The sequence below is a fragment of the Leptonotus elevatus genome, chromosome 9 (assembly GCF_054856555.1).
Source record: "Leptonotus elevatus isolate MCC_2025b chromosome 9, RoL_Lele_1.0, whole genome shotgun sequence".
Lineage (NCBI taxonomy): Eukaryota > Metazoa > Chordata > Actinopteri > Syngnathiformes > Syngnathidae > Leptonotus > Leptonotus elevatus.
This window is the reverse complement of record NC_141247.1, coordinates 5,416,178-5,429,962: the sequence shown is the minus strand read 5'-3', so window position 1 is coordinate 5,429,962 and position 13,785 is coordinate 5,416,178. Positions and strand designations below refer to the sequence as shown.

General features: G+C 43.7%; 1 protein-coding gene and 18 non-coding genes across 19 annotated transcripts in view; all 19 read right to left on the bottom strand.

Moving 5' to 3' along the window:
* The window catches only part of ablim3 (actin binding LIM protein family, member 3), a 186,051-nt gene that overhangs the window by 64,401 nt on the left and 107,865 nt on the right, over nucleotides 1-13,785 (bottom strand). The window lies entirely within an intron of this gene.
* trnas-gcu (transfer RNA serine (anticodon GCU)) lies at nucleotides 677-758 on the bottom strand. Its single transcript has one exon. It is a non-coding gene; the product is annotated as a tRNA-Ser (tRNA).
* trnas-gcu (transfer RNA serine (anticodon GCU)) lies at nucleotides 884-965 on the bottom strand. Its single transcript has one exon. It is a non-coding gene; the product is annotated as a tRNA-Ser (tRNA).
* Nucleotides 1,487-1,568, bottom strand: trnas-gcu (transfer RNA serine (anticodon GCU)). Its single transcript has one exon. It is a non-coding gene; the product is annotated as a tRNA-Ser (tRNA).
* trnas-gcu (transfer RNA serine (anticodon GCU)) lies at nucleotides 2,899-2,980 on the bottom strand. Its single transcript has one exon. It is a non-coding gene; the product is annotated as a tRNA-Ser (tRNA).
* Nucleotides 3,106-3,187, bottom strand: trnas-gcu (transfer RNA serine (anticodon GCU)). Its single transcript has one exon. It is a non-coding gene; the product is annotated as a tRNA-Ser (tRNA).
* Nucleotides 3,709-3,790, bottom strand: trnas-gcu (transfer RNA serine (anticodon GCU)). Its single transcript has one exon. It is a non-coding gene; the product is annotated as a tRNA-Ser (tRNA).
* On the bottom strand, nucleotides 3,916-3,997 carry trnas-acu (transfer RNA serine (anticodon ACU)). Its single transcript has one exon. It is a non-coding gene; the product is annotated as a tRNA-Ser (tRNA).
* Nucleotides 4,519-4,600, bottom strand: trnas-gcu (transfer RNA serine (anticodon GCU)). The gene has a single exon. It is a non-coding gene; the product is annotated as a tRNA-Ser (tRNA).
* trnas-gcu (transfer RNA serine (anticodon GCU)) lies at nucleotides 6,133-6,214 on the bottom strand. The gene has a single exon. It is a non-coding gene; the product is annotated as a tRNA-Ser (tRNA).
* On the bottom strand, nucleotides 7,152-7,233 carry trnas-gcu (transfer RNA serine (anticodon GCU)). Its single transcript has one exon. It is a non-coding gene; the product is annotated as a tRNA-Ser (tRNA).
* Nucleotides 9,368-9,449, bottom strand: trnas-gcu (transfer RNA serine (anticodon GCU)). The gene has a single exon. It is a non-coding gene; the product is annotated as a tRNA-Ser (tRNA).
* trnas-gcu (transfer RNA serine (anticodon GCU)) lies at nucleotides 9,575-9,656 on the bottom strand. The gene has a single exon. It is a non-coding gene; the product is annotated as a tRNA-Ser (tRNA).
* trnas-gcu (transfer RNA serine (anticodon GCU)) lies at nucleotides 10,178-10,259 on the bottom strand. The gene has a single exon. It is a non-coding gene; the product is annotated as a tRNA-Ser (tRNA).
* trnas-gcu (transfer RNA serine (anticodon GCU)) lies at nucleotides 11,186-11,267 on the bottom strand. The gene has a single exon. It is a non-coding gene; the product is annotated as a tRNA-Ser (tRNA).
* trnas-gcu (transfer RNA serine (anticodon GCU)) lies at nucleotides 11,783-11,864 on the bottom strand. The gene has a single exon. It is a non-coding gene; the product is annotated as a tRNA-Ser (tRNA).
* trnas-gcu (transfer RNA serine (anticodon GCU)) lies at nucleotides 11,992-12,073 on the bottom strand. The gene has a single exon. It is a non-coding gene; the product is annotated as a tRNA-Ser (tRNA).
* trnas-gcu (transfer RNA serine (anticodon GCU)) lies at nucleotides 12,594-12,675 on the bottom strand. The gene has a single exon. It is a non-coding gene; the product is annotated as a tRNA-Ser (tRNA).
* trnas-gcu (transfer RNA serine (anticodon GCU)) lies at nucleotides 13,555-13,636 on the bottom strand. Its single transcript has one exon. It is a non-coding gene; the product is annotated as a tRNA-Ser (tRNA).

Genomic DNA, 13,785 nt, shown 5'->3' with positions numbered 1-13,785 from the left:
ATCATCCACATCCTCCGAGGGACACTGATAAAAGTGTTCTCAAAGAAGCAGCAGTGTGGAAAATACTAAACCACGATGAGGATGGGATTCAAACCCATGCATGTAGAACACAATGGATTAGCAGTCCATCACCTTAACCACTCGGTCACCTCATCTAGTTATCCTTGATGAACATGGTCCATTAAAATAAATTTACTTTCTACTGAGGTGACGGCAATGTTCAATCTGTGGGCCCGAATTTGGCCTGCTGCCAATTATATCTGACCTGCCAGATGACACTGATGAATACAACAACAACTGATAATCAGGGATGTCACAAAAGTCATAGTATTTGAAGATCTTTAATCTAATCGTGGTCTTGTTTTGCTGCAAAATAATGAGTCGTTTTGCACTTGAAGCACTTCACATCCAGATCTGTGTTGCACAGCCAATCGGGTGTTTGTATTTAGAATGCAGCTACCAATTGGCTGCATAAGCACATTACAGTGTGACACTGAGGTCCAGGTGGATGATCGAGTTTCTTCTGCACTAAGAAAATCCAGAACAGGTTAATAGAAGAACTGGTGACAAAGAGCAGTCCAGTGTCCCGTATTTCTTGAGCAACAACCACACCCTCTGAGGGACACTGCTGAAAGCGTTCTCAAAGTAGCAAATTATTGTGGAATATACTAGACCACGATGAGGATGGGATTCGAACCCATGCGTGTAGAACACAATGGATTAGCAGTCCATCACCTTAACCACTCGGTCACCTCATCTGCTCACTTGCTTCTCCTTGATAAACAGTCCAGTGCCCCGTAACTCTTGAGCATCATCTACATCCTCCGAGGGACACTGATAAAAGTGTTCTCAAAGAAGCAGCAGTGTGGAAAATACTAAACCACGATGAGGATGGGATTCGAACCCATGCATGTAGAACACAATGGATTAGCAGTCCATCACCTTAACCACTCGGTCACCTCATCTAGTTATCCTTGATGAACATGGTCCATTAAAATAAATTTACTTTGTATTGAGGGGACGGCAATGTCCAATCTGTGGGCCCGAATTTGGCCTGCCGCCAATTATATCTGACCTGCCAGATGACACTGATGAATACAACAACAACTGATAATCAGGGATGTCACAAAAGTCATAGTATTTGAAGATCTTTAATCTAATCGTGGTCTTGTTTTGCTGCAAAATAATGAGTCGTTTTGCACTTGAAGCACTTCACATCCAGATCTGTGTTGCATAGCCAATCGGGTGTTTGTATTTAGAATGCAGCTACCAATTGGCTGCATAAGCACATTACAGTGTGACACTGAGGTCCAGGTGGATGATCGAGTTTCTTCTGCACTAAGAAAATCCAGAACAGGTTAATAGAAGAACTGGTGACAAAGAGCAGTCCAGTGTCCCGTATTTCTTGAGCATCAACCACACCCTCTGAGGGACACTGCTGAAAGCGTTCTCAAAGTAGCAAATTATTGTGGAATATACTAGACCACAATGAGGATGGGATTCGAACCCATGCGTGTAGAACACAATGGATTAGCAGTCCATCACCTTAACCACTCGGTCACCTCATCTAGATTCCTTGATGAACATGGTCCATTAAAATAAATTTACTTTCTATTGAGGGGACGGCAATGTCCAATCTGTGGGCCCGAATTTGGCCTGCCGCCAATTATATCTGACCTGCCAGATGACACTGATGAATACAACAACAACTGATAATCAGGGATGTCACAAAAGTCATAGTATTTGAAGATCTTTAATCTAATCGTGGTCTTGTTTTGCTGCAAAATAATGAGTCGTTCTGCACTTGAAGCACTTCACATCAAGATCTGTGTTGCACAGCCAATCGGGTGTTTGTATTTAGAATGCAGCTACCAATTGGCTGCATAAGCACATTACAGTGTGACACTGAGGTCCAGGTGGATGATCGAGTTTCTTCTGCACTAAGAAAATCCAGAACAGGTTAATAGAAGAACTGGTGACAAAGAGCAGTCCAGTGTCCCATATTTCTTGAGCATCAACCACACCCTCTGAGGGACACTGCTGAAAGCGTTCTCAAAGTAGCAAATTATTGTGGAATATACTAGACCACAATGAGGATGGGATTCGAACCCATGCATGTAGAACACAATGGATTAGCAGTCCATCACCTTAACCACTCGGTCACCTCATCTGCTCACCTGCTTCTCCTTGATAAACAGTCCAGTGCTCGGTAACTCTTGAGCATCATCCACATCCTCCGAGGGACACTGATAAAAGTGTTCTCAAAGAAGCAGCAGTGTGGAAAATACTAAACCACGATGAGGATGGGATTCAAACCCATGCATGTAAAACACAATGGATTAGCAGTCCATCACCTTAACCACTCGGTCACCTCATCTAGTTATCCTTGATGAACATGGTCCATTAAAATAAATTTACTTTCTACTGAGGTGACGGCAATGTTCAATCTGTGGGCCCGAATTTGGCCTGCCGCCAATTATATCTGACCTGCCAGATGACACTGATGAATACAACAACAACTGATAATCAGGGATGTCACAAAAGTCATAGTATTTGAAGATCTTTAATCTAATCGTGGTCTTGTTTTGCTGCAAAATAATGAGTCGTTTTGCACTTGAAGCACTTCACATCCAGATCTGTGTTGCACAGCCAATCGGGTGTTTGTATTTAGAATGCAGCTACCAATTGGCTGCATAAGCACATTACAGTGTGACACTGAGGTCCAGGTGGATGATCGAGTTTCTTCTGCACTAAGAAAATCCAGAACAGGTTAATAGAAGAACTGGTGACAAAGAGCAGTCCAGTGTCCCGTATTTCTTGAGCAACAACCACACCCTCTGAGGGACACTGCTGAAAGCGTTCTCAAAGTAGCAAATTATTGTGGAATATACTAGACCACGATGAGGATGGGATTCGAACCCATGCGTGTAGAACACAATGGATTAGCAGTCCATCACCTTAACCACTCGGTCACCTCATCTGCTCACTTGCTTCTCCTTGATAAACAGTCCAGTGCCCCGTAACTCTTGAGCATCATCTACATCCTCCGAGGGACACTGATAAAAGTGTTCTCAAAGAAGCAGCAGTGTGGAAAATACTAAACCACGATGAGGATGGGATTCGAACCCATGCATGTAGAACACAATGGATTAGCAGTCCATCACCTTAACCACTCGGTCACCTCATCTAGTTATCCTTGATGAACATGGTCCATTAAAATAAATTTACTTTGTATTGAGGGGACGGCAATGTCCAATCTGTGGGCCCGAATTTGGCCTGCCGCCAATTATATCTGACCTGCCAGATGACACTGATGAATACAACAACAACTGATAATCAGGGATGTCACAAAAGTCATAGTATTTGAAGATCTTTAATCTAATCGTGGTCTTGTTTTGCTGCAAAATAATGAGTCGTTTTGCACTTGAAGCACTTCACATCCAGATCTGTGTTGCACAGCCAATCGGGTGTTTGTATTTAGAATGCAGCTACCAATTGGCTGCATAAGCACATTACAGTGTGACACTGAGGTCCAGGTGGATGATCGAGTTTCTTCTGCACTAAGAAAATCCAGAACAGGTTAATAGAAGAACTGGTGACAAAGAGCAGTCCAGTGTCCCGTATTTCTTGAGCATCAACCACACCCTCTGAGGGACACTGCTGAAAGCATTCTCAAAGTAGCAAATTATTGTGGAATATACTAGACCACGATGAGGATGGGATTCGAACCCATGCGTGTAGAACACAATGGATTAGCAGTCCATCACCTTAACCACTCGGTCACCTCATCTGCTCACCTGCTTCTCCTTGATAAACAGTCCAGTGCCCCGTAACTCTTGAGCATCATCCACATCCTCCGAGGGACACTGATAAAAGTGTTCTCAAAGAAGCAGCAGTGTGGAAAATACTAAACCACGATGAGGATGGGATTCGAACCCATGCATGTAGAACACAATTGATTAGTAGTCCATCACCTTAACCACTCGGTCACCTCATCTAGTTATCCTTGATGAACATGGTCCATTAAAATAAATTTACTTTCTATTGAGGGGACGGCAATGTTCAATCTGTGGGCCCGAATTTGGCCTGCCGCCAATTATATCTGACCTGCCAGATGACACTGATGAATACAACAACAACTGATAATCAGGGATGTCACAAAAGTCATAGTATTTGAAGATCTTTAATCTAATCGTGGTCTCGTTTTGCTGCAAAATAATGAGTCGTTCTGCACTTGAAGCACTTCACATCCAGATCTGTGTTGCACAGCCAATCGGGTGTTTGTATTTAGAATGCAGCTACCAATTGGCTGCATAAGCACATTACAGTGTGACACTGAGGTCCAGGTGGATGATCGAGTTTCTTCTGCACTAAGAAAATCCAGAACAGGTTAATAGAAGAACTGGTGACAAAGAGCAGTCCAGTGTCCGGTATTTCTTGAGCATCAACCACACCCTCTGAGGGACACTGCTGAAAGCGTTCTCAAAGTAGCAAATTATTGTGGAATATACTAGACCACGATGAGGATGGGATTCGAACCCATGCGTGTAGAACACAATGGATTAGCAGTCCATCACCTTAACCACTCGGTCACCTCATCTGCTCACCTGCTTCTCCTTGATAAACAGTCCAGTGCCCGGTAACTCTTAAACATCGTCCACATCCTCCGAGGGACACTGATAAAAGTGTTCTCAAAGAAGCAGCAGTGTGGAAAATACTAAACCACGATGAGGATGGGATTCAAACCCATGCATGTAGAACACAATGGATTAGCAGTCCATCACCTTAACCACTCGGTCACCTCATCTAGTTATCCTTGATGAACATGGTCCATTAAAATAAATTTACTTTCTATTGAGGGGACGGCAATGTCCAATCTGTGGGCCCGAATTTGGCCTGCCGCCAATTATATCTGACCTGCCAGATGACACTGATGAATACAACAACAACTGATAATCAGGGATGTCACAAAAGTCATAGTATTTGAAGATCTTTAATCTAATCGTGTTTTGCTGCAAAATAATGAGTCGTTTTGCACTTGAAGCACTTCACATCCAGATCTGTGTTGCACAGCCAATCGGGTGTTTGTATTTAGAATGCAGCTACCAATTGGCTGCATAAGCACATTACAGTGTGACACTGAGGTCCAGGTGGATGATCGAGTTTCTTCTGCACTAAGAAAATCCAGAACAGGTTAATAGAAGAACTGGTGACAAAGAGCAGTCCAGTGTCCCGTATTTCTTGAGCAACAACCACACCCTCTGAGGGACACTGCTGAAAGCGTTCTCAAAGTAGCAAATTATTGCGGAATATACTAGACCACGATGAGGATGGGACTCGAACCCATGCGTGTAGATCACAATGGATTAGCAGTCCATCACCTTAACCACTCGGTCACCTCATCTGCTCACCTGCTTCTCCTTGATAAACAGTCCAGTGCCCCGTAACTCTTGAGCATCATCCACATCCTCCGAGGGACACTGATAAAAGTGTTCTCAAAGAAGCAGCAGTGTGGAAAATACTAAACCACTATGAGGATGGGATTCGAACCAATGCATGTAGAACACAATGGATTAGCAGTCCATCACCTTAACCACTCGGTCACCTCATCTAGTTATCCTTGATGAACATGGTCCATTAAAATAAATTTACTTTCTATTGAGGGGACGGCAATGTCCAATCTGTGGGCCCGAATTTGGCCTGCCGCCAATTATATCTGACCTGCCAGATGACACTGATGAATACAACAACAACTGATAATCAGGGATGTCACAAAAGTCATAGTATTTGAAGATCTTTAATCTAATCGTGGTCTCGTTTTGCTGCAAAATAATGAGTCGTTCTGCACTTGAAGCACTTCACATCCAGATCTGTGTTGCACAGCCAATCGGGTGTTTGTATTTAGAATGCAGCTACCAATTGGCTGCATAAGCACATTACAGTGTGACACTGAGGTCCAGGTGGATGATCGAGTTTCTTCTGCACTAAGAAAATCCAGAACAGGTTAATAGAAGAACTGGTGACAAAGAGCAGTCCAATGTCCCGTATTTCTTGAGCATCAACCACACCCTCTGAGGGACACTGCTGAAAGTGTTCTCAAAGGAGGAAATTATTGTGGAATATACTAGACCACGATGAGGATGGGATTCGAACCCATGCGTGTAGAACACAATGGATTAGCAGTCCATCACCTTAACCACTCGGTCACCTCATCTGCTCACCTGCTTCTCCTTGATAAACAGTCCAGTGCCCCGTAACTCTTGAGCATCATCCACATCCTCCGAGGGACACTGATAAAAGTGTTCTCAAAGAAGCAGCAGTGTGGAAAATACTAAACCACGATGAGGATGGGATTCGAACACATGCATGTAGAACACAATGGATTAGCAGTCCATCACCTTAACCACTCGGTCACCTCATCTAGCTATCCTTGATGAACATGGGCCATTAAAATAAATTTACTTTCTATTGAGGGGACGGCAATGTCCAATCTGTGGGCCCGAATTTGGCCTGCCGCCAATTATATCTGACCTGCCAGATGACATTGATGAATACAACAACAACTGATAATCAGGGATGTCACAAAAGTCATAGTATTTGAAGATCTTTAATCTAATCGTGGTCTCGTTTTGCTGCAAAATAATGAGTCGTTCTGCACTTGAAGCACTTCACATCCAGATCTGTGTTGCACAGCCAATCGGGTGTTTGTATTTAGAATGCAGCTACCAATTGGCTGCATAAGCACATTCCAGTGTGACACTGAGGTCCAGGTGGATGATCGAGTTTCTTCTGCACTAAGAAAATCCAGAACAGGTTAATAGAAGAACTGGTGACAAAGAGCAGTCCAGTGTCCCGTATTTCTTGAGCATCAACCACACCCTCTGAGGGACACTGCTGAAAGCGTTCTCAAAGTAGGAAATTATTGTGGAATATACTAGACCACGATGAGGATGGGATTCGAACCCATGCGTGTAGAACACAATGGATTAGCAGTCCATCACCTTAACCTCTCGGTCACCTCATCTGCTCACCTGCTTCTCCTTGATAAACAGTCCAGTGCCCCGTAACTATTGAGCATCATCCACATCCTCCGAGGGACACTGCTGAAAGTGTTCTCAAAGTAGCAAATTATTGTGGAATATACTAGACCACGATGAGGATGGGATTCGAACCCATGCGTGTAGAACACAATGGATTAGCAGTCCATCACCTTAACCACTCGGTCACCTCATCTAGATTCCTTGATGAACATGGTCCATTAAAATAAATTTACTTTCTATTGAGGGGACGGCAATGTCCAATCTGTGGGCCCGAATTTGGCCTGCCGCCAATTATATCTGACCTGCCAGATGACACTGATGAATACAACAACAACTGATAATCAGGGATGTCACAAAAGTCATAGTATTTGAAGATCTTTAATCTAATCGTGGTCTTGTTTTGCTGCAAAATAATGAGTCGTTCTGCACTTGAAGCACTTCACATCCAGATCTGTGTTGCACAGCCAATCAGGTGTTTGGATTTAGAATGCAGCTACCAATTGGCTGCATAAGCACATTACAGTGTGACACTGAGGTCCAGGTGGATGATCGAGTTTCTTCTGCACTAAGAAAATCCAGAACAGGTTAATAGAAGAACTGGTGACAAAGAGCAGTCCAGTGTCCCATATTTCTTGAGCAACAACCACACCCTCTGAGGGACACTGCTGAAAGCGTTCTCAAAGTAGCAAATTATTGCGGAATATACTAGACCACGATGAGGATGGGACTCGAACCCATGCGTGTAGATCACAATGGATTAGCAGTCCATCACCTTAACCACTCGGTCACCTCATCTGCTCACCTGCTTCTCCTTGATAAACAGTCCAGTGCCCGGTAACTCTTAAACATCGTCCACATCCTCCGAGGGACACTGATAAAAGTGTTCTCAAAGAAGCAGCAGTGTGGAAAATACTAAACCACGATGAGGATGGGATTCAAACCCATGCATGTAGAACACAATGGATTAGCAGTCCATCACCTTAACCACTCGGTCACCTCATCTAGTTATCCTTGATGAACATGGTCCATTAAAATAAATTTACTTTCTATTGAGGGGACGGCAATGTCCAATCTGTGGGCCCGAATTTGGCCTGCCGCCAATTATATCTGACCTGCCAGATGACACTGATGAATACAACAACAACTGATAATCAGGGATGTCACAAAAGTCATAGTATTTGAAGATCTTTAATCTAATCGTGTTTTGCTGCAAAATAATGAGTCGTTTTGCACTTGAAGCACTTCACATCCAGATCTGTGTTGCACAGCCAATCGGGTGTTTGTATTTAGAATGCAGCTACCAATTGGCTGCATAAGCACATTACAGTGTGACACTGAGGTCCAGGTGGATGATCGAGTTTCTTCTGCACTAAGAAAATCCAGAACAGGTTAATAGAAGAACTGGTGACAAAGAGCAGTCCAGTGTCCCGTATTTCTTGAGCAACAACCACACCCTCTGAGGGACACTGCTGAAAGCGTTCTCAAAGTAGCAAATTATTGCGGAATATACTAGACCACGATGAGGATGGGACTCGAACCCATGCGTGTAGATCACAATGGATTAGCAGTCCATCACCTTAACCACTCGGTCACCTCATCTGCTCACCTGCTTCTCCTTGATAAACAGTCCAGTGCCCCGTAACTCTTGAGCATCATCCACATCCTCCGAGGGACACTGATAAAAGTGTTCTCAAAGAAGCAGCAGTGTGGAAAATACTAAACCACTATGAGGATGGGATTCGAACCAATGCATGTAGAACACAATGGATTAGCAGTCCATCACCTTAACCACTCGGTCACCTCATCTAGTTATCCTTGATGAACATGGTCCATTAAAATAAATTTACTTTCTATTGAGGGGACGGCAATGTCCAATCTGTGGGCCCGAATTTGGCCTGCCGCCAATTATATCTGACCTGCCAGATGACACTGATGAATACAACAACAACTGATAATCAGGGATGTCACAAAAGTCATAGTATTTGAAGATCTTTAATCTAATCGTGGTCTCGTTTTGCTGCAAAATAATGAGTCGTTCTGCACTTGAAGCACTTCACATCCAGATCTGTGTTGCACAGCCAATCGGGTGTTTGTATTTAGAATGCAGCTACCAATTGGCTGCATAAGCACATTACAGTGTGACACTGAGGTCCAGGTGGATGATCGAGTTTCTTCTGCACTAAGAAAATCCAGAACAGGTTAATAGAAGAACTGGTGACAAAGAGCAGTCCAGTGTCCCGTATTTCTTGAGCATCAACCACACCCTCTGAGGGACACTGCTGAAAGTGTTCTCAAAGGAGGAAATTATTGTGGAATATACTAGACCACGATGAGGATGGGATTCGAACCCATGCGTGTAGAACACAATGGATTAGCAGTCCATCACCTTAACCACTCGGTCACCTCATCTGCTCACCTGCTTCTCCTTGATAAACAGTCCAGTGCCCCGTAACTCTTGAGCATCATCCACATCCTCCGAGGGACACTGATAAAAGTGTTCTCAAAGAAGCAGCAGTGTGGAAAATACTAAACCACGATGAGGATGGGATTCGAACCCATGCATGTAGAACACAATGGATTAGCAGTCCATCACCTTAACCACTCGGTCACCTCATCTAGCTATCCTTGATGAACATGGTCCATTAAAATAAATTTACTTTCTATTGAGGGGACGGCAATGTCCAATCTGTGGGCCCGAATTTGGCCTGCCGCCAATTATATCTGACCTGCCAGATGACACTGATGAATACAACAACAACTGATAATCAGGGATGTCACAAAAGTCATAGTATTTGAAGATCTTTAATCTAATCGTGGTCTTGTTTTGCTGCAAAATAATGAGTCGTTCTGCACTTGAAGCACTTCACATCCAGATCTGTGTTGCACAGCCAATCAGGTGTTTGGATTTAGAATGCAGCTACCAATTGGCTGCATAAGCACATTACAGTGTGACACTGAGGTCCAGGTGGATGATCGAGTTTCTTCTGCACTAAGAAAATCCAGAACAGGTTAATAGAAGAACTGGTGACAAAGAGCAGTCCAGTGTCCCATATTTCTTGAGCATCAACCACACCCTCTGAGGGACACTGCTGAAAGCGTTCTCAAAGTAGCAAATTATTGTGGAATATACTAGACCACAATGAGGATGGGATTCGAACCCATGCGTGTAGAACACAATGGATTAGCAGTCCATCACCTTAACCACTCGGTCACCTCATCTGCTCACCTGCTTCTCCTTGATAAACATTCCAGTGCTCCGTAACTCTTGAGCATCATCCACATCCTCCGAGGGACACTGATAAAAGTGTTCTCAAAGAAGCAGCAGTGTGGAAAATACTAAACCACGATGAGGATGGGATTCGAACCCATGCATGTAGAACACAATTGATTAGCAGTCCATCACCTTAACCACTCGGTCACCTCATCTAGTTATCCTTGATGAACATGGTCCATTAAAATAAATTTACTTTCTATTGAGGGGACGGCAATGTTCAATCTGTGGGCCCGAATTTGGCCTGCCGCCAATTATATCTGACCTGCCAGATGACACTGATGAATACAACAACTGATAATCAGGGATGTCACAAAAGTCATAGTATTTGAAGATCTTTAATCTAATCGTGTTTTGCTGCAAAATAATGAGTCGTTTTGCACTTGAAGCACTTCACATCCAGATCTGTGTTGCACAGCCAATCGGGTGTTTGTATTTAGAATGCAGCTACCAATTGGCTGCATAAGCACATTACAGTGTGACACTGAGGTCCAGGTGGATGATCGAGTTTCTTCTGCACTAAGAAAATCGAGAACAGGTTAATAGAAGAACTGGTGACAAAGAGCAGTCCAGTGTCCCGTATTTCTTGAGCAACAACCACACCCTCTGAGGGACACTGCTGAAAGCGTTCTCAAAGTAGCAAATTATTGCAGAATATACTAGACCACGATGAGGATGGGATTCGAACCCATGCGTGTAGAACATAATGGATTAGCAGTCCATCACCTTAACCACTCGGTCACCTCATCTGCTCACCTGCTTCTCCTTGATAAACAGTCCAGTGCCCCGTAACTCTTGAGCATCATCCACATCCTCCGAGGGACACTGATAAAAGTGTTCTCAAAGAAGCAGCAGTGTGGAAAATACTAAACCACGATGAGGATGGGATTCGAACCCATGCATGTAGAACACAATGGATTAGCAGTCCATCACCTTAACCACTCGGTCACCTCATCTAGTTATCCTTGATGAACATGGTCCATTAAAATAAATTTACTTTCTATTGAGGGGACGGCAATGTCCAATCTGTGGGCCCGAATTTGGCCTGCCGCCAATTATATCTGACCTGCCAGATGACACTGATGAATACAACAACAACTGATAATCAGGGATGTCACAAAAGTCATAGTATTTGAAGATCTTTAATCTAATCGTGTTTTGCTGCAAAATAATGAGTCGTTCTGCACTTGAAGCACTTCACATCCAGATCTGTGTTGCACAGCCAATCGGGTGTTTGTATTTAGAATGCAGCTACCAATTGGCTGCATAAGCACATTACAGTGTGACACTGAGGTCCAGGTGGATGATCGAGTTTCTTCTGCACTAAGAAAATCCAGAACAGGTTAATAGAAGAACTGGTGACAAAGAGCAGTCCAATGTCCCGTATTTCTTGAGCATCAACCACACCCTCTGAGGGACACTGCTGAAAGTGTTCTCAAAGGAGGAAATTATTGTGGAATATACTAGACCACGATGAGGATGGGATTCGAACCCATGCGTGTAGAACACAATGGATTAGCAGTCCATCACCTTAACCACTCGGTCACCTCATCTGCTCACCTGCTTCTCCTTGATAAACAGTCCAGTGCCCCGTAACTCTTGAGCATCATCCACATCCTCCGAGGGACACTGCTGAAAGTGTTCTCAAAGTAGCAAATTATTGTGGAATATACTAGACCACGATGAGGATGGGATTCGAACCCATGCGTGTAGAACACAATGGATTAGCAGTCCATCACCTTAACCACTCGGTCACCTCATCTAGATTCCTTGATGAACATGGTCCATTAAAATAAATTTACTTTCTATTGAGGGGACGGCAATGTCCAATCTGTGGGCCCGAATTTGGCCTGCCGCCAATTATATCTGACCTGCCAGATGACACTGATGAATACAACAACAACTGATAATCAGGGATGTCACAAAAGTCATAGTATTTGAAGATCTTTAATCTAATCGTGGTCTTGTTTTGCTGCAAAATAATGAGTCGTTCTGCACTTGAAGCACTTCACATCCAGATCTGTGTTGCACAGCCAATCAGGTGTTTGGATTTAGAATGCAGCTACCAATTGGCTGCATAAGCACATTACAGTGTGACACTGAGGTCCAGGTGGATGATCGAGTTTCTTCTGCACTAAGAAAATCCAGAACAGGTTAATAGAAGAACTGGTGACAAAGAGCAGTCCAGTGTCCCATATTTCTTGAGCATCAACCACACCCTCTGAGGGACACTGCTGAAAGCGTTCTCAAAGTAGCAAATTATTGTGGAATATACTAGACCACAATGAGGATGGGATTCGAACCCATGCGTGTAGAACACAATGGATTAGCAGTCCATCACCTTAACCACTCGGTCACCTCATCTGCTCACCTGCTTCTCCTTGATAAACATTCCAGTGCCCCGTAACTCTTGAGCATCATCCACATCCTCCGAGGGACACTGATAAAAGTGTTCTCAAAGAAGCAGCAGTGTGGAAAATACTAAACCACGATGAGGATGGGATTCGAACCCATGCATGTAGAACACAATTGATTAGCAGTCCATCACCTTAACCACTCGGTCACCTCATCTAGTTATCCTTGATGAACATGGTCCATTAAAATAAATTTACTTTCTATTGAGGGGACGGCAATGTTCAATCTGTGGGCCCGAATTTGGCCTGCCGCCAATTATATCTGACCTGCCAGATGACACTGATGAATACAACAACTGATAATCAGGGATGTCACAAAAGTCATAGTATTTGAAGATCTTTAATCTAATCGTGTTTTGCTGCAAAATAATGAGTCGTTTTGCACTTGAAGCACTTCACATCCAGATCTGTGTTGCACAGCCAATCGGGTGTTTGTATTTAGAATGCAGCTACCAATTGGCTGCATAAGCACATTACAGTGTGACACTGAGGTCCAGGTGGATGATCGAGTTTCTTCTGCACTAAGAAAATCCAGAACAGGTTACTAGAAGAACTGGTGACAAAGAGCAGTCCAGTGTCCCGTATTTCTTGAGCAACAACCACACCCTCTGAGGGACACTGCTGAAAGCGTTCTCAAAGTAGCAAATTATTGCAGAATATACTAGACCACGATGAGGATGGGATTCGAACCCATGCGTGTAGAACATAATGGATTAGCAGTCCATCACCTTAACCACTCGGTCACCTCATCTGCTCACCTGCTTCTCCTTGATAAACAGTCCAGTGCCCCGTAACTCTTGAGCATCATCCAGTGGAAAATACTAAACCACGATGAGGATGGGATTCGAACCCATGCATGTAGAACACAATGGATTAGCAGTCCATCACCTTAACCACTCGGTCACCTCATCTAGTTATCCTTGATGAACATGGTCCATTAAAATAAATTTACTTTCTATTGAGGGGACGGCAATGTCCAATCTGTGGGCCCGAATTTGGCCTGCCGCCAATTATATCTGACCTGCCAGATGACACTGATGAATACAACAACAACTGATAA